This window comes from Leptopilina boulardi, unplaced genomic scaffold (genome assembly GCF_019393585.1).
Source record: "Leptopilina boulardi isolate dan_hultmark-lab unplaced genomic scaffold, ZJU_Lbou_2.1 LbouV2_51, whole genome shotgun sequence".
Lineage (NCBI taxonomy): Eukaryota > Metazoa > Arthropoda > Insecta > Hymenoptera > Figitidae > Leptopilina > Leptopilina boulardi.
Genome location: NW_026137996.1, coordinates 1,108,729 through 1,128,786, shown reverse-complemented (window position 1 = coordinate 1,128,786; position 20,058 = coordinate 1,108,729). Strand labels below are relative to the sequence as shown.

Below are 20,058 nucleotides of genomic sequence, written 5' to 3'. Positions count from 1 at the left end.
GCAATAAAAAATGAACTTAAATTAAATTATTATCCAAAATTTCAATTAAAATTCAATTATTTTCCAAATTTAAAATCAAATTTAAAATTTCATTATTCTCAAAAATTTGAATTCAAAATTAATTGAATTTTCAATAATTTAAATTTAAAAGCATCTAAAATTTAATTATTTCTAAAATTTTCCATCGAAAATTTTTTTTGTTGAAATTTAATAATTTCAATTATAACTCTAAGGAAATTCAATTATTTTTTAACTATTTTAATAATATTCTTTGAAATTTCAACTATCTGAAACCATTTTTTCAATTAAAAATGATTTTCAAATTATTGTAGGTATTTTGTCCGCATTTTCTAATAAATTTTTAGTGAAATCATCTAAAATTTTAATTACAAAACACTTAAAGTTTCAATTAATTTCAAAAATCTCAATTTTAAATCTTTGAAAATTCAATTAAATTTAAAAAATGTTTTCCAAAAATTGTTTGATAAATTATTTTTATTTCTGTAAAATTTAATAATTGTTTGAAAATTAACATTATCTTTTGAAATTTAATAATTTCTAAAAATTTCAACTTTAACCCTTCGAAAAGGATTATTATTAAAAAAAAATTTTTTTATTTAAAAATCTGTAAAATATTTTTGTTAAAATAAAAAACAAATCTACTTTTTTTTTGGAATATAAATCGACTAAAACGACTTTTTTGTGTCTTTAAGTTGATTCGAGGCCTGTGTTTTTATAATTAATATTTAATAGTAGTTTAATAATAATTAATAATTCGTTGGCCCCTGGTACCTTAAAAATTAATTTTTAAAAATAAATTTTTTTCAAATTACTATCTTGTACGAAATTTCCTGGCGCATCTTTTTTCTCTTACATAAATTTTTTGTATTTGTATACAATTTTTGAATCAATATAGAACTTTAAAAAAAAATTTCGTTGGTAAACGTTGTGTACTTCAGCTTCGTGAATTGAATTTTCGAATTTGGAATTTTAAAGAAACTTATTCCAAAATTTGGAAACACAATTATACAACTTTGGCAAAAATGAGAAAAAGAATTGTCAAAATTTGACACGTCATAAGATTACTATTCAAAAAAACACGTGAAATCAGAAAAGGCCAACTTCAAGTTAGGACAGAAGGACAGACCAAGCATTTTATTATTATATAATAATTGAGAGCGAGAAAAAAATTATTCACAAAAAGAGATTTAATTTTTTTTTTTTATTTTAATTTTATTTATTTCATAATAAGGGGCCGTCCATTAACTACCTTATACCTATTTTAGGGGGGGGCAAAAATTCTAAAAAAAATACATTTAACGCAATGGTAACGAGGGTGGGGGGAGGGGGTCTAAAAAGAATGAAAAAATGATAACGTAGTTTATGGACGGCCCTTAATAGTAAAATTTTTTCAAATATATATATTTTTTTATTTTATTCATTTCATAATAATTTAATATTTTTTAATTTTTTTTCGTCGACATTTTTCCGTACTATTGATTGTGTCACAATTTGAGATATAAAGTGTCATTGAGATAAAAATTTGATGAAAAATAATTTTTTTTTTTTCACTCGCAAAAAAAGTTTATTAAAAATAGAAAAAAAAAAAAAAAAAAAATTGAAGATAATGGTTTTAGTGTTGGATTAGCGGATTTTCATGACATTTACAAGTACAGTGAATGCGAGAGTGATTGAATTTATAACACACATCTGCGTGAGTAAATGCACCAATTTGGATCTATAGAACACGGTGTTGGTATTGATCGGACCACACCCGTGTGCCTTCTTCTCTTCACCCCTGTACGCCATGCGTACATACGCACTTGCACATTTACACTTTTCCTATTGGTGTAACAAAACCTAGACTTAGAGTCCAAAACACCCCATATAGAATAGGTTATGCACGCTATGGGGTGTACAACCCCTATTTCAAGTTCAAATACCTCATATTCGTGGTATTATACCATATGAGAAAAAGAACTAGCCATAAAAATTGTAATGACGCCAAACTCTCTTTTCTCTTTCTCTCTCAACGCGCCGTATGTCGATGAACTGTCAATGTTTTACTGCGAGAATAGAAAAATAAATATTTTTATAATACAAATTTCATTAAAACAAATTTTTTTATTAAACAATTTAAAAAAAATTAATAATAAAATAATAATAATACATTTCTACACTGAAAAAAGGGTTTGGTATTGACAACCAAACGTTTGGTTGGTATTTAAGCAACCAAAATTTTTTTTGTTGTAACAACAAAATTTTAATTGTCTCAACCAAAATTTAACACAACCAAAATTAGAAAAAAAACGATTTTTGTTGTCCTAACTAAAGTTTTATTGGGACAACCAAAAATTTTGTTGATTCAACAAAAAAAATTTTGGTTGCTTAAATACCAACCAAACGTTTGGTTGTCAATACCAAACCTTTTTTTCAGTGTATATACATAATAATATCGTGAAATTTTTCCATATGGCATAATTAAATTTAAAAAATTTCATGAGTTTCCATTTTGTATAAAAAAAAATGGTAAAAATACTGCTTTGAATGTACTTTTTTTTTCTTTTTTTTAATATAACGGTTTTTTAAAAATCGGAAATTCTGATAACAATGGTTTCGGATAAAATTGGAGAATTCAAAAATTACTTAATGCTTTTTAGGAAAAGAACCCTCTCAATAAAATGCGCCATAATTTTTCGTTGGCCCATCACAACTCTCCCCCTCCCCCACCTTCGGGGTGATTTATACTTTCCAATTATTAAAGTTAAATTCGTGTTTTTTTTTCTATTTTACTTTGCTTAATTGATTATATTTTTTTCTTTTTGTGTAAAACTAGTGTCATAATGTTTTTTTATTGTTTCTTTATGTCATTTGAAAATAACGTTTTTTATTTGAAAGTAAATGTAAATTTTTTTTTAAATATTATATAGAGATATTAAAATCGAAAATTACTATTTACATTTATTTAATTGATTAAGTTATGAACTATTTGTAATTTAAACTTTTTAATTTGACTTTCTATAATTTAATTAAAATATTTATTTTTATATTTTTTTTTATTAATAACATTTAGTAATTTTCATTTAAAATGTATATTATTATTGTTTAAATGTACGTTTAAAATTTATTATTAACAATTTTAATATTTATTTAAAATTTATTATTAATAATTATATTATTATTTAAAAATCGAGTGGTGTTTTTTTTATTTTTGGCCTATTGGCTTTTTATTTTTTCATTTTTTCACTCGATTAATTAAATCTTGGCTTAAAAAGAAATTTATATTTCAAAAACTATTATTTAAAAATATTTAAATATTTTTAAATTTATTATTAATATTATCAGAATATTCATTTGAAATCTATTATTAATATTATTTAAATGTACATTTAAAATTTATTATTATTTGAATCAAATAAATTGTATTTGCTTCAAATACTGAAATATTTGATTCAAATAAATATTTATTTGATAATAACCAAATACACCGATATTTGAATCAAATAAATTTTTTTTCAGTGTAATAATAATATTTAAAAATATTTTATTCAAAATTGTAAAAATGAAAAATTCAAAAAATGAATAGGAAAAAAAAATTGCAAAAACTGTTTTTTTTAATCCCTAAAGAATAGGACGAATTTTTTTTTTTTTTTTTTTTTGATATAAACTATTTAAAATTCATTTCTGACCTTGCGGTTAAATAACGGCATTAAATATTATGCATTAAAATACAGTTAATTATCTCATCGTTGAAACGTTACAATGATTTATCAAAAGGAATGATAGAATAATCATTACAAGAGACCCGGTGCATGCCTTTCTTTTTTCTTTTTTTTTTTGCATATACTATCGGTTAAGTTCACCGTAACTCGTACGTGCAAAAGGCTCTCATTTCCTTTTCCTGCGCGAAACCGAACACCATTTATTTATGTGCACTAAAAGATAACATGAATAACAAGTACATCGCGCACTGAGAAGTGGCACGTACTGGAAATTGATTTGCGGAGAGTCACACATATATATACGCATCGCTAAAGTTTCATCGATTGCTCGCTATATATAAATATATATTTATATATATATACGCGTAGATATATATATATGTATATTGCTAAGTTACTATGGCTATAATTGAAATATCGGCAGGTGCTGAGCAACAAGCCGTGAACGAACATTGTACAGAATCGTGGAATTCGATTGAAAAATAAACCAGAAACGGCTGTTGCTTTTCTGAGAGAAAGAGAAAGAGAGAGAGAGAGCGATACGCGATACTGTTTTTCATGTGAATACTGAACGAAAATATTTTCCCGTATTAAATACCTTCCAGTGCAAAACGAATGTGGCATTCCAAGAGAGAGCTTGTCAAAACTTCCTTTTTGATTCGATTTTAATTCATATATATGAGGCATTTCATATGAGAATACGGGGTCATGTCTCGGATTTTTCTCAAAATTTGGTAAATTCTAGTGATAGTGGTGCTAAATAAGTGTATCAAATTTTGAATTTGAAATTTTTAATATTTTTCAAGATATTTACAATAAAAAATTTACAAATTTACAAATTTACTTATAACTTTTTTTCTACTAAAAATAAAAAAAAATTGTTGTAAATGTTTTTTACGCAGAAGACCTTAAACTTTTAGAAAACAATTATTTTTTTCAAAAAAATATAAATTTTTAAACAATTTGTTTAATAAATAAAATTTTTTTATAATTTTTAAACATGTTCTCCCTCATTTAGAAGCGCGAAAAAAATCAAAAATATTGTTTAAGTCATAATAAATCGATGGTTAAATTTTTAAGATGGCATTATTTTTTGTTTTCGAGATATTAATTAATTAACTAACAAAAGTTAAAAAAATGAAATATTGCTTAAATTTGTTATTGTAAATAACTCGAAAAATATAAAAAATTTCAAATTCAAAATTTATACACTTATTTAGCACCACTATCACTAGAATTTACCGAATTTTGATCATTTTCAAAGAGACCCATAGATATATTTTCTAAAAAATTATAAATCCGAATGTTTTGAAATTTATTTCTATAGGTATTATTATAAATTCTTTTTGTCAGAATTTTTATTTAATAAAATTTCTATTTTTTAAAGCACCTTTTTTTCCTACACTGAAAAAAAAATTTATTTGATTCAAATAAATATTAACTTGAACCAAATAATTTTTATTTGAATTAAATAAATATTAACTTGAACCAAATAAGTTTTATTTGAATTAAATAAATTGTATTTGAAAAAAAATAACATAATAATTATTTTGAATCAAATAAATATTTTTTTCAATGTAATTTATGTGTGATTAAAAAATTTTTAATAATTAAATTAATCTTCAGTTTGATTTAAAGAAATTTTTTAAATTTGGTAAAAAAAAATGTTATTTCCGTTTCAAAAGAAAAGTTAGTTTTGAAAATTGAGAAATGTAAATTATTTCGTTTACATAGTCGTTCGTACAATAATAGTTTCGAGTTAAGATTTAAAGATAAATGTAATTTTTAATTTAAATGTAAATGAGAGATTTTTTTTTTTTAATTTTAATGAAATTTTTTTATTTAAATTAAAGAAGAATACTTTTTATTTTGATTACATAAATGTTTTAGAGTAAAAATAATTTTATTTCGGAAATTAAAGTTTATCGAAACAAATTTTTTTTTTTTTTTTTCTTTAATAAAAGTTGTTTTATTTTTTATACAATAATTTATAAAATTCTGAATATTTTACAGATATAATTGAATAATAAATAAAACGCAAATTTAAAAAAAAAATGTAAAAATTTACTTTCTGTAATTATATTTAAAATTGCTTTTTGTTATCTGTTTTTTAATAATAAAAATATTCCGAATGTTCAAATAATATTTCAATTTTCATTTTTTTAAATTAAAAAATTAAATTTCAAAAGTTGATTACATTTTTTGTAATTAAAAAAAAAAAATTGTTTAATTTATTTGTTCCAAAAATTATATTTAAATTTCAAAAGTTGATTAAATTTTTTGTAATTAAAAAAAAAATTGTTTAATTTGTGGGAAAAATTATATTTTTATAATTTTAGTGAACATTGATGGGGGATGATGCGGCTTTTTTTTTATTGGTCTCTCTCTCTCTCTCCCTCGCGCGCGCATTAATGCGTATGATCGAGGCATGTTTGCGCTGGAGTAAACTCAGCAATTAGCCGTCGCGGAAGATCGCGAACACAATCGCGAAATTTTAACGTCGGCCCATTAAACCCACGCGCGCGCGTCCAGTATTATATACATATACAACATCTTCGAACGCCTTTCAATTTGCGTTCGGCCATTGTCCAGTCGCGATATCGCGTTGCTTACCGCCCGTGGGCGAATCTCACCCCGCCATCTTTCGTTTCTTTAGGAGAAAAACAAGAAAACAAAAAATAAAAAAAAAAAAAAAAATGCAAAAAAAAAAAATGAAAGAAAAGAAAAAGAAACCATAGAGAAAAAAAAAGAACAAGGTGTAGGCAGGTATATCTTCTACCTCACAAACTGGTCCTCTCTCTGAGAGAAAGGAAAAGATTCAAGAAAGGGGAACGAGGTAGTTTCAATGTCGCGCTTCGACCTCCTCACTTGTGCAGGTAGAATGAAGATGGATCGTTTGGAAAAATATCGGATATGACCTTTTCCCTTTTCTTCTCTCGACATAGGTATCATCATTTAGGGGGGAAAAAAAACGAATTTCGAAAATTAAATGAGAATAGAAATATTAGAAAGAATTTTTCGTTTTATAAGGTTCGTTTATTAAAATTATGTAAGAATAGTTTTTTTTTTTCTTGTTCATTATATATTTAATTTTTACCACGTTGAAAAAAATTTATTTAATTCAAATAATTATTGATTACTTGACTAAATAAATATTTATTATTATATTATATTATTATTATTTATATTTATTATTTATTTATTTATTTATTTATTTGTATCAAATAAATATTATTTGAGAGATGATTTTTTTTTCAAATACAAAAATTATTCGTTTAAATTAAAATTTATTAAATTTAAATAAAAATTATTTGGTTCAAGTATAAATATTTATTTGATAATAGTCAAGAAACCGATTATTTGTATCCCAAATAAATTTTTTTATATAATATAATTTGACCGATTGAAAAAAAAATAAAATCAGATATTTCCTCCCAATGAAATTAGTATAGACACACTGTTTTACATAATTGTTCATCAGTCCCTTAATTATCATGTTTACAGAAAATACTGGTTTCGAGAGAATGAATCCATCCCCTTTTTATCTTTATGTACATATTGAGAATTTAATTAAGAATTTAAGAAATTTGTTATTACTCGAAACTTGCGGAATGTTATCACAACAAGTTTTGTGAATATCAACGAAAATGAAAAAAAAAGTATGGAAAATTATAACTATAAATCCATTTTTTTTTGAGAGAGAGAGAGGCTGCTAATCTTAATGAATGTCATCAATATTGTGTAATCGGAATTAAATATGTAGCTAGGTAATTTCATTGATAAAAATATTCCTTTTTTTATATTTTAAAAATTTCTTGGCATTTTTTTGTGATTAATTTATGAAACAAAATTATATCACACTCTCGTTAATTAAATGAATCGCGTTCAATACAATGTGTATGGAAAAGATCAATTGGTTATCGAATTCGTTGAAAAATCAATAATTTGAAATTTATATCTTTTTATCAAGAATATTTATATTTATATTTATATTTATATATTTATATTTATCTCGTGTCTATATATAAAGAAATAAGGGAACATTTTTTTTCAATATATGACTGATAAAAACGAATATGAAATTTAATTGCGCAAATTCTCGTGATTCATTTTGTTAATTATGAATAATATTTTATGAATAGGATGAATGTATTAAAAAAAAAAAAAAAAATTTGATTGAATTCTAAGAAATCATTTTTTTTTTCTGAAATACAGTCATCTCTCTCTCTTTTTTTTTATCAACGAGAAAAATGACTAATTTTCTATTTCTTCAACTCTCTTTGGATTCAATCTTAAAGAGAAACTTTATTTTCTTATCTTTTTCTTAGTCACTAATTAAACTACATTATGACCATCGTTTCAAGTAACATTGTCTTACCACTTTACGAGTAACATGAAAAGGGGTCTTGTACCCGTAATTACTTCTTGTAATTTACGGTGCGGTGAAGTCCAAAAGGAAACTAAATTAAATTGGGTAGCCATTTTCTTCAAACTGGTTTTTCAAACTCCAAAACTCCCAATTCGTCCCGACGCTTATTATTATTATAATATATACTTGAATGAGAAAATTTTTTTTTTAGAAATTTTCCAAATGAGAATTTGTGGATAAATTTTTGAAATTGGAGAAAACAAATACACTGCAAAAAAAAAATTTTATTTGATTTTAATACTTGATTACTTGACTATTATCAAATAAATATTTATTTGAATTAAATAAATTTTTTTTTTGCAGTGTATGTAGTTTTACTTTAATAGAACCTTCATAATAATAATAGTAAATATTATTATTATTATTATTATTATTATTATTATTATTATTATTATTATTAATATTATTATTATTATTATTATTATTAATATTAGCCACATTTAATGATTCTTCTAATTTATTTTAATTCCTAATGAAGGTAAAGCTTAAATTTTTATGGTGGGCTTCAATTATAATTTTCATGACATGTCAATTAATTCTTCCCAAATGGAACTTCTAAATCTAATTAATTTTGCTCTTAATTAATGAAAATTTCAATTAATTTAGAGTCCCAATTTAATCTAATTTAGAATTTTAATAGTTAATTTTTTTTCCATTTTTCAAATAGATATTTTAGAGTGGACAATTTATTATAAATTTTTTTTTTTGCTAATAAAAAGAGAAAATATAATATTTTTGGTTTTGTGATAAAAAGAGAAAATATAATTTTTTTGGTTTTGTGATAATAAGAGAAAATATAATTTTTTTTTGGTTTTGTGATAAAAAAAAAGAAACGAGTTTTTTTTTTTTTTTTTTTTTTTGAATAATAGAGAGTTGAATGAGTTATTGTGGCTTCTTTATTGGCATTATTGGTAGAACGATAATAATTCAAGCATAATCAAAGACTGCAGTTGTTTTTAGCGTCTCGGGGCCAGTAGTAACAGCTATATTGCGCTTGATGCAGAAGTCTTTTGCACAAACTGTGTGTGCGCGCGGGTTTAGATGAGGCGCGTCATGTTCGCAATATATATATATCGCATAACGTTTTCAGACGTACACATTCCTCGAGCGAATGAGTCACAAAAACAATGGTAATCTATTGAAACTCACAGCTGCTGTCCTTTCATTTCACTTCTCTCTGGGCTACATCTGTTGGAAACATACAGGGTGCCTTGGAAGTTTAAAAAAAAAAAAATAATAATAATATTTCTGGCCAATTTCACTTAATATATATTTATATGAGGGATTTTTCATTATTAAAAACGACATTGTGGTTCAAAAATAAAATATATTCAAATTTTTTGTAAAAAAAAAATATAGGTAACTATTTTTTAATTAAAAAAAAAAATATTCTCAAATTAAAAGGGAAAAAATTTTACGTTATTGCGAATATTCTAACACTGTAAAATAAAAAAAAAATAAATATTTGAACCAAATTTAATTCAATTTTAATTAAATAGAATTATATTTATTGCAGAGCTAAAAAAATTTTTTTTTAATCAAATATAATTTATTTTAATTAAATAGAAATATATTTTTGTTGTAGAGGTAAAAAAAAAATTTTTTATTTGAACCAAATCTAATTTTAATTAAAATAAAAAATATATATATATTTGTCGCAGAGATAAATAAATTTTATATTTGAATTAAATAAAAATATAATTTGTCTCAGAACTAAATAGTTTTTATTAGAAGTAAAAAAAATTTATTTGCTTATAAATAATAATAATAATTATAATTTATAATAATAAATATAATATAATATATTATAATATTATATATTATATTATATTATTATATTATATTTTATAATATATTATATAATTTATATAATTTATAATATTTATAATTATAATTTATTTTTTATAAATAATTTTTTATTTGAACTAAATAAAATTTGTCTAAGAGCTAAATAATTTTTATTTCAACTAAACAAAATTTATAGAACTAAAAATTTTTCATTCGAATCAAATAAAATTTATTCGTAACAAATAATTTATTTTGCTCTGAGACAAATAAATTTTTTTTTTGATACCAAAAATTTGTTTCAAATATAATCGTTTTTTTTTTTTTTTTTTTAATACATTGTGTTTTAATTTATTTTTAATTATCAAGTGAATATTTAACATGAATCAAATAATAATTTATATTTGTGTCGTACAAATATATTTTTGTTTCAAATAATATACAGAAATATTATTTTTGAATAGAATTTATTTTTCTATATAAATTTATATGTTTTTTGATATAATGGTACATAGTTTGAAGTAAAATTAAATTTTGCACAAAATTTGAGTATATTGAATTTTTTGAACCTTGACACGAAAATTGCTAATTATTATCACATTTTTTCATAATTTACGTTATCGTTGCATATATATATATATAGAGGTATGTATACATTGTATTAGTATTCATTGTTGATTATTTGTATATTCTGCATTTGTGACATGTATATGAGTGTGACAATGCTTGATGCGAATATTTCTTGCAACCAGAGATAAATGTGAATAACTTTATCACATGTTGATACTTTGTTTCTTATCGTTGTTTGCCTCAAGATCTGCTTGATTCATCATTTCTTCATTTCATTCGAGATGTTCTCTATATATATATAGTAAATCTTTTCTTTCTCCTTTCAATAATATAATTTTTTTTTAAAAAATGTTTTTCGTATCGTATTTTATACAAAAAATTTTTTTTTTTAATATGTTCCAAAAATAAAAATTTAGGGTGACGTTGAGTTATTTACGATATTATTATTATTTTTTTTCGGCACTTGAGTTTATATTTTAAACCAGATCTTGAAAGTTTTTCCAGATCTGGAATCGAGTTTCATTCCTTAAATTTCTGAAAAGATCCTTCTTCCGTATGTAAGTTGATGTCGATGTTTTGTTTAGCGTACCCTCATGAGGCTATAAATTTGGTTCTTGAAAAAAAAGTCAAGTTTTAGTGCCTGGTACACAAGCTTTGATGGATTTAAAAAAAAAAGAAAAAGAAATCCCCTCCAAGAAAATATATATATTTAATCATTTTAAAAATATATATAATTCGCAGACTTAGAAATTGTTTACAAAAATGGAAAATTTCACCCAGAGAAATGATTTATTTGAATCAAATAAAATATATTTGAATTAAATAAACAAATATTTGTCTCAGAGCCTACTAACTTATTTATTTGGCGTAAATAAAAATTTTATTTGTCATAAATAAATTTTTCTTTGGCTCAAATAAAAATTTTATTTGTCATAAATAAATTTTTCTTTGGCTCAAATAAAAATTTTATTTGTCATAAATAAATTTTTCTTTGGCTCAAATAAATTTTTTATTTAAATGAAATAAAATATATTTGCAACAAATAAATGAGTTAGTAGGCTCGGAGATAAATATACCATTTCTCTGAGTGTTGAAAATTCATCGAAGTAAAAAATTCTTTTAAATGAAAATTTAGGCAAAAAGAAATTTAAAAAAAAAAAAAAAGAAAAAAAAAAATTCAAAAATATAAAAATTTAGTAAATTTATTATAAAGAAACAAAAATAAAAATCTTTTGAGAAATCAAAAATTTCGAGTTGGTTTTTTTTTGAGAAATAGTTTAGTTAGAGGTATGTAGAAATGATGAAGAGTAAAAGTAGGGTTCAGAGTTTGGGTTTTAGAAAGAAATATGATACAAGGCATATTGGGTCCAATGAATACAAAGCCGCATCCTTAAAGTTGCCTGCATAGTTAACTATGTGTGTGTATATATATATATATATTATATATATTCACATTCTAAAATCTGTAGACAGGTCCTACGTAGTATTTGAGTTTTAATGTTTAGTGGCTTCGAATTGGGATACATGCTGAGTTTATGGTATGAAAAAGAATTAGGGATCAAGTTGTAGAAAAAACTCTTGAAAATATTCAAAATTTGGTGTGAATATTTTCTAGGATTAGTGCGTCGAGATTTCAGATTATTTATTGTCTTAAATAAGTTTATTACATGATAAAATTTCACAAAATATATTATACAATTTTTCTCATTTTTTCTCCTCAAATAATTACATTAATTTTTCATTTAGAATTTATTTAATTATGTTTAATTAATTATTTAGATATTTAATTAATTATGTTTAATTAATTATTTATTTAGATATTTAATTAATTATTAAATTAATTGAATATAAATAGTAAATTGTAAAAATAGAGTAAAAAAAAAACTATTTATAAATTAGAAATAATTTATAATTATTTATTTTTTGATAACGTGGAAAAAAGGGAAATTATCTTTTATTAATATTTGAAGGAAAGAATAAAAGTAATGAGATTGAGAATAACAAAATTTCTTTTGTCAACAATTCTATATAAAAGTTATATAAATGTAAGTCAGGAATAATTAGAACGCATCTACACCTACGCGGTATTATAATATATAGTATATATATATATATATATATATATATATATATATATATATATAAAAGTGGTGGCTGCCGATAAAAAGAAACAAAGAGTCTGCAGCAACGATGTTTCAGTATTTATTCGAAAACAATTGATAATATTCTCCTCGCCAAACGAACAGAGGGTCATCAATGCAAAATAAAATTGACTGAATATTTATATATATACTTTTTTATAATACGTATTTCATCACGTGTATATATTCGTTTTATTGAACGAAAGAATTAAAAAAAAAAAAATATTGGGAACGAAACTTTCTATTTAATTACTTACTGCGCGCCTTGTCGAGTTCTTAAAGATCTTTATTATCTTTTGTCTTGAGTTGCAAAAAAAAAAAAAAAACATTCGTTTTGCCATTTTTCTATTATTAAAATTTTGCTTTAGTTTCTAATTTATTTCGTTTTTGCTATAAAATTCCTTTTTTTTTCTCTAATTTATTAAATTTTTTTTTTATATTTTCGTAAAATACGTTTTTTTTGTTTTTAATTTTTCCCAACAAAAGTTTTGTTGGATATAAATTTTTGTTTATAATATTTTTTTTTTGGTTTGACCTCCCGATGAAAAAGATGCATTACAACTCAGACAATTTATTATACAGGGTGATTTTTATGTTCCGGACCCCCAAAATATCTTGAAAGGAAATAGTTTTTGAGAAAAATGTTGTATACAAAAGTTGTCAGGTTGAAAAAAATCTATTAAATTGAATAATTAAAAAACGGGCCCAGGGCCTTATGTGGGCCCTACAGACAAAAAAGTAAATTTTTTAAATGGAACCAAGTATTTTCAAACTCAGATTCTTGTATCCAGTGATTTCCTCTTTTCAGACATGTGGTAACTTGTGGGCCCAAAGTTAAATTTGGGCCCAAAATTCGATTTTTTGTGGTTTTAAAGGTGATTTTAGTGTAACTTAGTTCCAAGGGGTTTTCGGGGTCCCTGATTACGAATATGAAGTCAGTTTTTAAAAATTTTCAATAACGGACCCAAAATGACTAATTAAAAATGAAAAAAATTAAGGAAAATTATGAAACTTCTTATTTTAGACTTACTTAGCCTGCTAATTGTTAATTCAATGTTACATTTATTGCTGTTAATTTAGTATCATAAAACTAGGGGTAAAATAAGCAATAGATTTTTTCAAATTTTAATATTTAGGGGCTTATAAGGCCCAAAATTAGATTTTCTTTGGTTTTAAAAGTGATTTTAGTGTGACTTAGTTTCCAAGGGGTTTTCGTGGTCCCTGATTACGAATCTGAAATCAGTTTTTAAAAATTTTCAATAGCGGACCCAAAATGACTAATTAAAAATGAAAAAAATTAAGGGAAATTATGAAACTCCATATTTTAGACTTATTTAGCCTTCTAATTGTTAATTAAATGTTACTTTTATTGCTTTTAAATTAGTATCATAAACCTTGGGGTAAAAAATTAGATTTTTATACAAATTTTAAATTTATGGGCTTATAAGGCCCAAAATTCGTTTTTTTGTGATTTTAAAGGTGATTTTAGTGTGAATTAGTTCTAAGGGGTTTTTGGGGTCCCTTATTATGAATCTGAAATCAGTTTTAAAAAATTTTTAATAACGGACCCAGAATGACTAATTAAAAATGAAAAAAATTAAGGGAAATTATGAAACTCCATATTTTAGACTTATTTAGCCTTCTAATTGTTAATTAAATGTTACTTTTATTGCTTTTAAATTAGTATCATAAACCTTGGGGTAAAAAATTAGATTTTTATACAAATTTTAAATTTATGGGCTTATAAGGCCCAAAATTCGTTTTTTTGTGATTTTAAAGGTGATTTTAGTGTGAATTAGTTCTAAGGGGTTTTTGGGGTCCCTTATTACGAATCTGAAATCAGTTTTAAAAAATTTTTAATAACGGACCCAGAATGACTGATTAAATATGAAAAAAATGAAGGAAAATAATGAAATTTCTCATTTTAGACTTATTTAGCCTTCTAATTGTTAATTCAATGTTACTTTTATTGTTGTTAATTTAGTATCATAAAACTTGGGATAAAATAATTAACAGATTTTTACCAATTTTAATATTTACAGTCTTATAAGGCCCAAAATTAGATTTTCTTTGGTTTTAAAAATAATTTTAGTCTGACTTAGTTTCGAAGGGTTTTCGGGGTCCCAAATTATGAATCTGACATCGATTTTTAAAAATTCAAAACAGCGGACCAAAAATGACATAGAAATTAATAAAATTAAGGAAAATTATAAAACTTTTTATTTTAGACTTATTTAGCCTTCTAATTGTTAATGCAATGTTACTTTTATAGTTTTTAATTTAGTATCATAAACATTAAGGGAAAAAAAATTGATAGATTCTTACTAATATTAATGTTTAGGGGCTTATAAGGCTGAAAATTCTGTTTTTAGTTGTTTTAAAACTCATTTTTAATCAACAAAATTCGATTTTTTGTGGTTTTAAAGGGGATTTTAGTGTAAATTAGTTCTAAGGGGTTTTTGGGTTCCCTGATTACGTTTTAAATTCATTTTATTGTAACTTAGTTCCGATGGGTTTTCGAGCTTCTTGATTACGAATCTAAAATCAGTTTTTAAAAATTCAAAATAGCAGACCCAAAATGACTGATTAAAAATAAAAAAAATTAAGGAAAATTATGAAATTTATTATTTTAGACCTATTTAGCATTTTACTTGTTAACTTAATGTTACTTTTACACAGCTCTAAATTTACTATCCTTTGGGGGCAAAAAGGAAGATTGGTTTATTTTTCAAATTTAAATTTTGGGGGCTTATGGGTTCTAAAATTGGATCTTCTGTGGTTTTAAGAGTCATTTTAGTTTAAGGAAACTTTCTGCTTTAGAATTGAAAAAAGACACGTTTTAAAACTTTTATTGTAAGGAAAGTATTAAATAAAATGCCAAAATTTTTTGGACATTGTTGCAAATTACATAGAGAAAATTAAAAAAAAAATTTTCAGTGTTTTTCATTTTTAATCAGTCTTTTTGGGTCCACTTTTTTGATTTTTTAAAAACTGATGTCCGATTTTTAATCAGGGACTACAAAGACCCCTTGGAAATAAGTCACACAAAATAACTTTTAAAACTACTGAAAATCTAATTTTGGGCCTTATAAGCCCCTAAATATTAAAATTGGTAAAAATCTAATTTTTTACCCCAAGGTTTATGATACTAATTTAAAAGCAATAAAAGTAAAATTGAATTAACAATTAGAAGGCTAAATAAGTCTAAAATAAGAAGTTTCATTATTTTCCTTCATTTTTTTCATATTTAATCAGTCATTCTGGGTCCGTTATTAAAAATTTTTAAAAACTGATTTCAGATTCGTAATCAGGGACACCAAAAACCCCTTGGAACTAAGTTACACTAAAATCACCTTTAAAACCACAAAAAATCGAATTTTGGGCCCAAATTTAACTTTGGGCCCACAAGTTACCACATGTCTGAAAAGAGGAAATCACTGGCTACAAGAATCTGAGTTTGAAAATACTTGGTTCCATTTAAAAAATTTACTTTTTTGTCTGTAGGGCCCACATAAGGCCCTGGGCCCGTTTTTTAATTATTCAATTTAATAGATTTTTTTCAACCTGACAACTTTTGTATACAACATTTTTCTCAAAAACTATTTCCTTTCAAGATATTTTGGGGGTCCGGAACATAAAAATCACCCTGTATATACTCGATTTAATGCAACTTAACGCGATACCAATTTTCCTTTTACCATCTCTCCCCCACCCATTTCTCTTGACCCGCAGAGAAAGAGAGAGAGAGAGGGAGAGATTGGATTATTTATGCTGCTAAAAATAATTATTTAAACTTTAAAACTTTTTTCTAGTACTCGATTCCTTATAAATTTTTAATTTATTATCAATATTATAAAATCGTTCAATTATTTTTCCTGAATTTTGTAACGAAATTGGTTATATTTTATTTGTTGAATTGTATTTATTTTATTTATATATATTATTTAAATTTTGGTATTTTATTTTTTTGGAGTAATTTTTTTTTTTTATTTTAAAAAATTTTTATTATAAAGATTAATTATAATATAGTATTTATTTTTATTAATTACTATTTCATTTTGAATCATAAAAGATTATTATTATTATTATTATTATTATTATTATTATCATTATTATTATTGAAATAATTATTTTTACACAATTATGAAAAATTTTTGAATAAAAATTTTCCAGCGTTTTATATAAAATTTTCAACAAAAGGGCATAAAAATATCAAATAATAAAGTTAAACGAACTTTTACAATATAAAATGTGAATACATTTTTTTTTTTTTTTTTTTTTTTTTTTAATTTAATTTTCATTTCGTTTTTAATGGAAAAGTAAAGTTATATTTTTATTATAACTGCAAAAAATATTATATAAATTTTCTCTGTTTTTGTAATATTCTCGTAAAACATTTTAATGAGTTATATTAGGAATTAAAATTTTAATTAATATTTCCGAATGGATTATTATTTTAATTTGAAATATTTTTTTCCATAAAATTTTGTAAAAATGAAAAATGTTTTCACTCGCCAGCATCTTTTGAAAAAGTTAAATATGTTAAAAATGTTATTAATTTCTCGGAAATTTATATATTAATATTATTGAGAGTCATTGTACTGAAAAAAAAACGGAGTAGTTTGTTAAGTCACGCGAGATCAAGACATCTTTTAGTGTTTTGATAATAATATATTTATATATATATATATATATATATATATGTGTGTGTAGGATGGGCGCCTTGATGTCTCGAATGTCTCACGATCGATATATGTAAGCACACAGTAAGTAATGTGAATTTAGAACCTTTTGTTGTACAGTTGTAGAAAGTGACGATACGCACAAGATTCGCTCTTGGGTGCGTGTATTATTATAATAATACGTACATGTATATTGCGTGTCATCAACATTGATTCGCGCGCGTTCAATTGCCCGACACGAATATAGAGAAAATTATTCCTCTCAATTTAACGTAATTTAAAAGAATTAAGACCCCTGGTCAACTTGAGATAATGCACTTGGGTTGCTTCAAGCATTCACTTATATTACTAGGAATTTTTCTCGAGTCATCAAATTTCCTCAATGACCTAGACCTAGGCCTCCTCGATTTTTCTTTGCCTTTTCAATTTTTTATTATTTTTGAAAGAAAAAAAAATTTGTTTTTAAATTATTTTTTTTTTCTTATTAAGTTTCACTGCGTTTATATTTTTTCATAACTATAAAGAAATGGTATATTTGTCTCCGAGCCTACTAACTCATTTATTTGTTGCAAATATATTTTATTTCATTTAAATAAAAAATTTATTTAAGCCAAAGAAAAATTTATTTATGACATATAAAAATTTTTATTTACGCCAAATAAATAAGTTAGTAGGCTCTGAGACAAATATACGTTTATTTAATTCAAATATATTTTATTTGATTCAAATAAATCATTTTTTTAGGTGTAATATACAGTCAGACATTTTTGTATGATTTTTTAAGAATTTATTTTTAGTCAAAATTTTTTCTTTTCTATTATTGTAATAGAATTTCTCTTTAAATTTATTTTTGAATTTGAAAATTCGTTCAAATCATTCTGTTTGGAAATAATAATAATAATAATAATAATAATAATAATAATAATAATTTGATGCGAAGTCAATAATAATATTATTGGTCTGTATATTAAAGTTGATTTGAAAGATCAATCGTTTGCTTTGAGATGAAGCCACTTGACTGGGTGCTCCTTTGCTGCTTCTTTTTAAGTTGCTACGATTAGAAGCAATCTGCGCAATTTCATACCAATGATATATGATTAAGCATGTATCTTTCTCGAGATTCCTGTAACGCATCAATTGATCCTTCCATTCATGTGGTTGTATATAAAAAAAAATCAACACTGATTCATCGTTTACATATGTATATATACATTAATTATTTCGTGATCTATAAAATATTGCAAGGAATTCTTTTTTTCTATTTTCGAAATTCTGATTCATTTAATGATAAAATTAGATTTGAATCGCTTTTTTATATTTATTAATTTTTTCACTTGGAAATTGTTTCTTTTTAATTTAATTCTTTTATATTTAAATTTTTCTAGATATTTTTTTTTTTGATCTTGCATTCCATTTTTTTTTTTTAATAGACATAATTTCGCTCACGTATAAGAGCTTTGGAATCTCTTTAATCAATATTGTAACTTCCTGAGGAGAAGTCATTGCTTAGTCCATACAATTTGTCGCAATGAGTCATTGAATCAAGTTAACAAAGTGAACGCTTCAATGCACAGGCAATATTTTTCTTTTACACTTGACACTAATACTTTTCACACCTCTTTTTTTTTCTCTCTCTCTTGAAAAAGAATGTCTTTTGCGATCAATTTTTTGATCTCTTTTTTTTGTCCACTTTGAAAACTCCAAAGATAGATTTTTGGAAATATTATATTTTCAATGGGATAGTAAATTATACAATATAAAAAATATGAAACTTATTAGTAAATAATTGTAAATATTTGAGTTTATTTTTTGAAATATTGAGTTTAGTTATTTAGGTCTTTGTTTCATTTGAAATTAGTTTGAGAATGAAATATTAACTATTATAGGAAATTGACGAATATAGGCTTGCGACACTCATTTCCTCAAACAATAATTTCTGGTTGTTGAACGGTTCAACACCCACGAAACAGATTTTAATTGTTCGATGTGGTTATTTCCAGGAAAAGATATTTCTCTACAAAACGTTCTCTTCCCGGAAAACCATTCTTTACAATTGTCCTGCTCACTTCATTGTTATAAACCGAAGAGAAAACTATTTTGTCATCTCTCGTTTTTGTATCTAAATCCCAAAATCTCGTTTGAAAAAAAAAAGAAAAAAAAAAAGAAATGAATGGTCGTGTTATCCCAATGGTCATAAAATTTATATTTTGGCAAATTTTAGAAAGTTGATTTATTGTACAGGCGCGGAAAAAAAGAAAATGAGATTTTTTTTTTTGTTAATTTAGAAAATATAAAAAAAAAATTGAAATAATTGTTATATTTTTCTCTAAAAAAAAAAAAAAAACTTAGTGGAGATTCCCTCATTCCTTGACGATGAGTTTCATTTGTCGGAGGCATACTACCTGCATATTGTATGCATTCATAAAAATTAATTGTCAAGGATGCACGAACAGTACCAGTTGCGTGAGACGCCAGGCGTCGGTCTAGGCCCAGTGGCGCCTGTAAAAGACCAACCTGAACTCCACCAAGTACTTTCTCCCTCATTTTATAAGGGAACTGCGGAAAAACTCTAATATTTATTTATTGATTTTGAAAAATATTACCTTTTTTTTTTTTATTTCAATGACAAAAATTTCTACTGAAAAAAAATTAATTTATTAGCAAAAAAAAAATTTATATCAATTTATAATTAAATAATTAATTTTTTTTTATTTAAAACAAATATTTTA

At 23.8% G+C, this 20,058-nt stretch overlaps 1 protein-coding gene across 2 annotated transcripts in view; it reads left to right on the top strand.

Moving 5' to 3' along the window:
- Positions 1-20,058, top strand: part of LOC127289858 (synaptic vesicle membrane protein VAT-1 homolog-like) — a 41,105-nt gene that overhangs the window by 6,884 nt on the left and 14,163 nt on the right. The gene's annotated exons all lie outside the window — the stretch shown is intronic.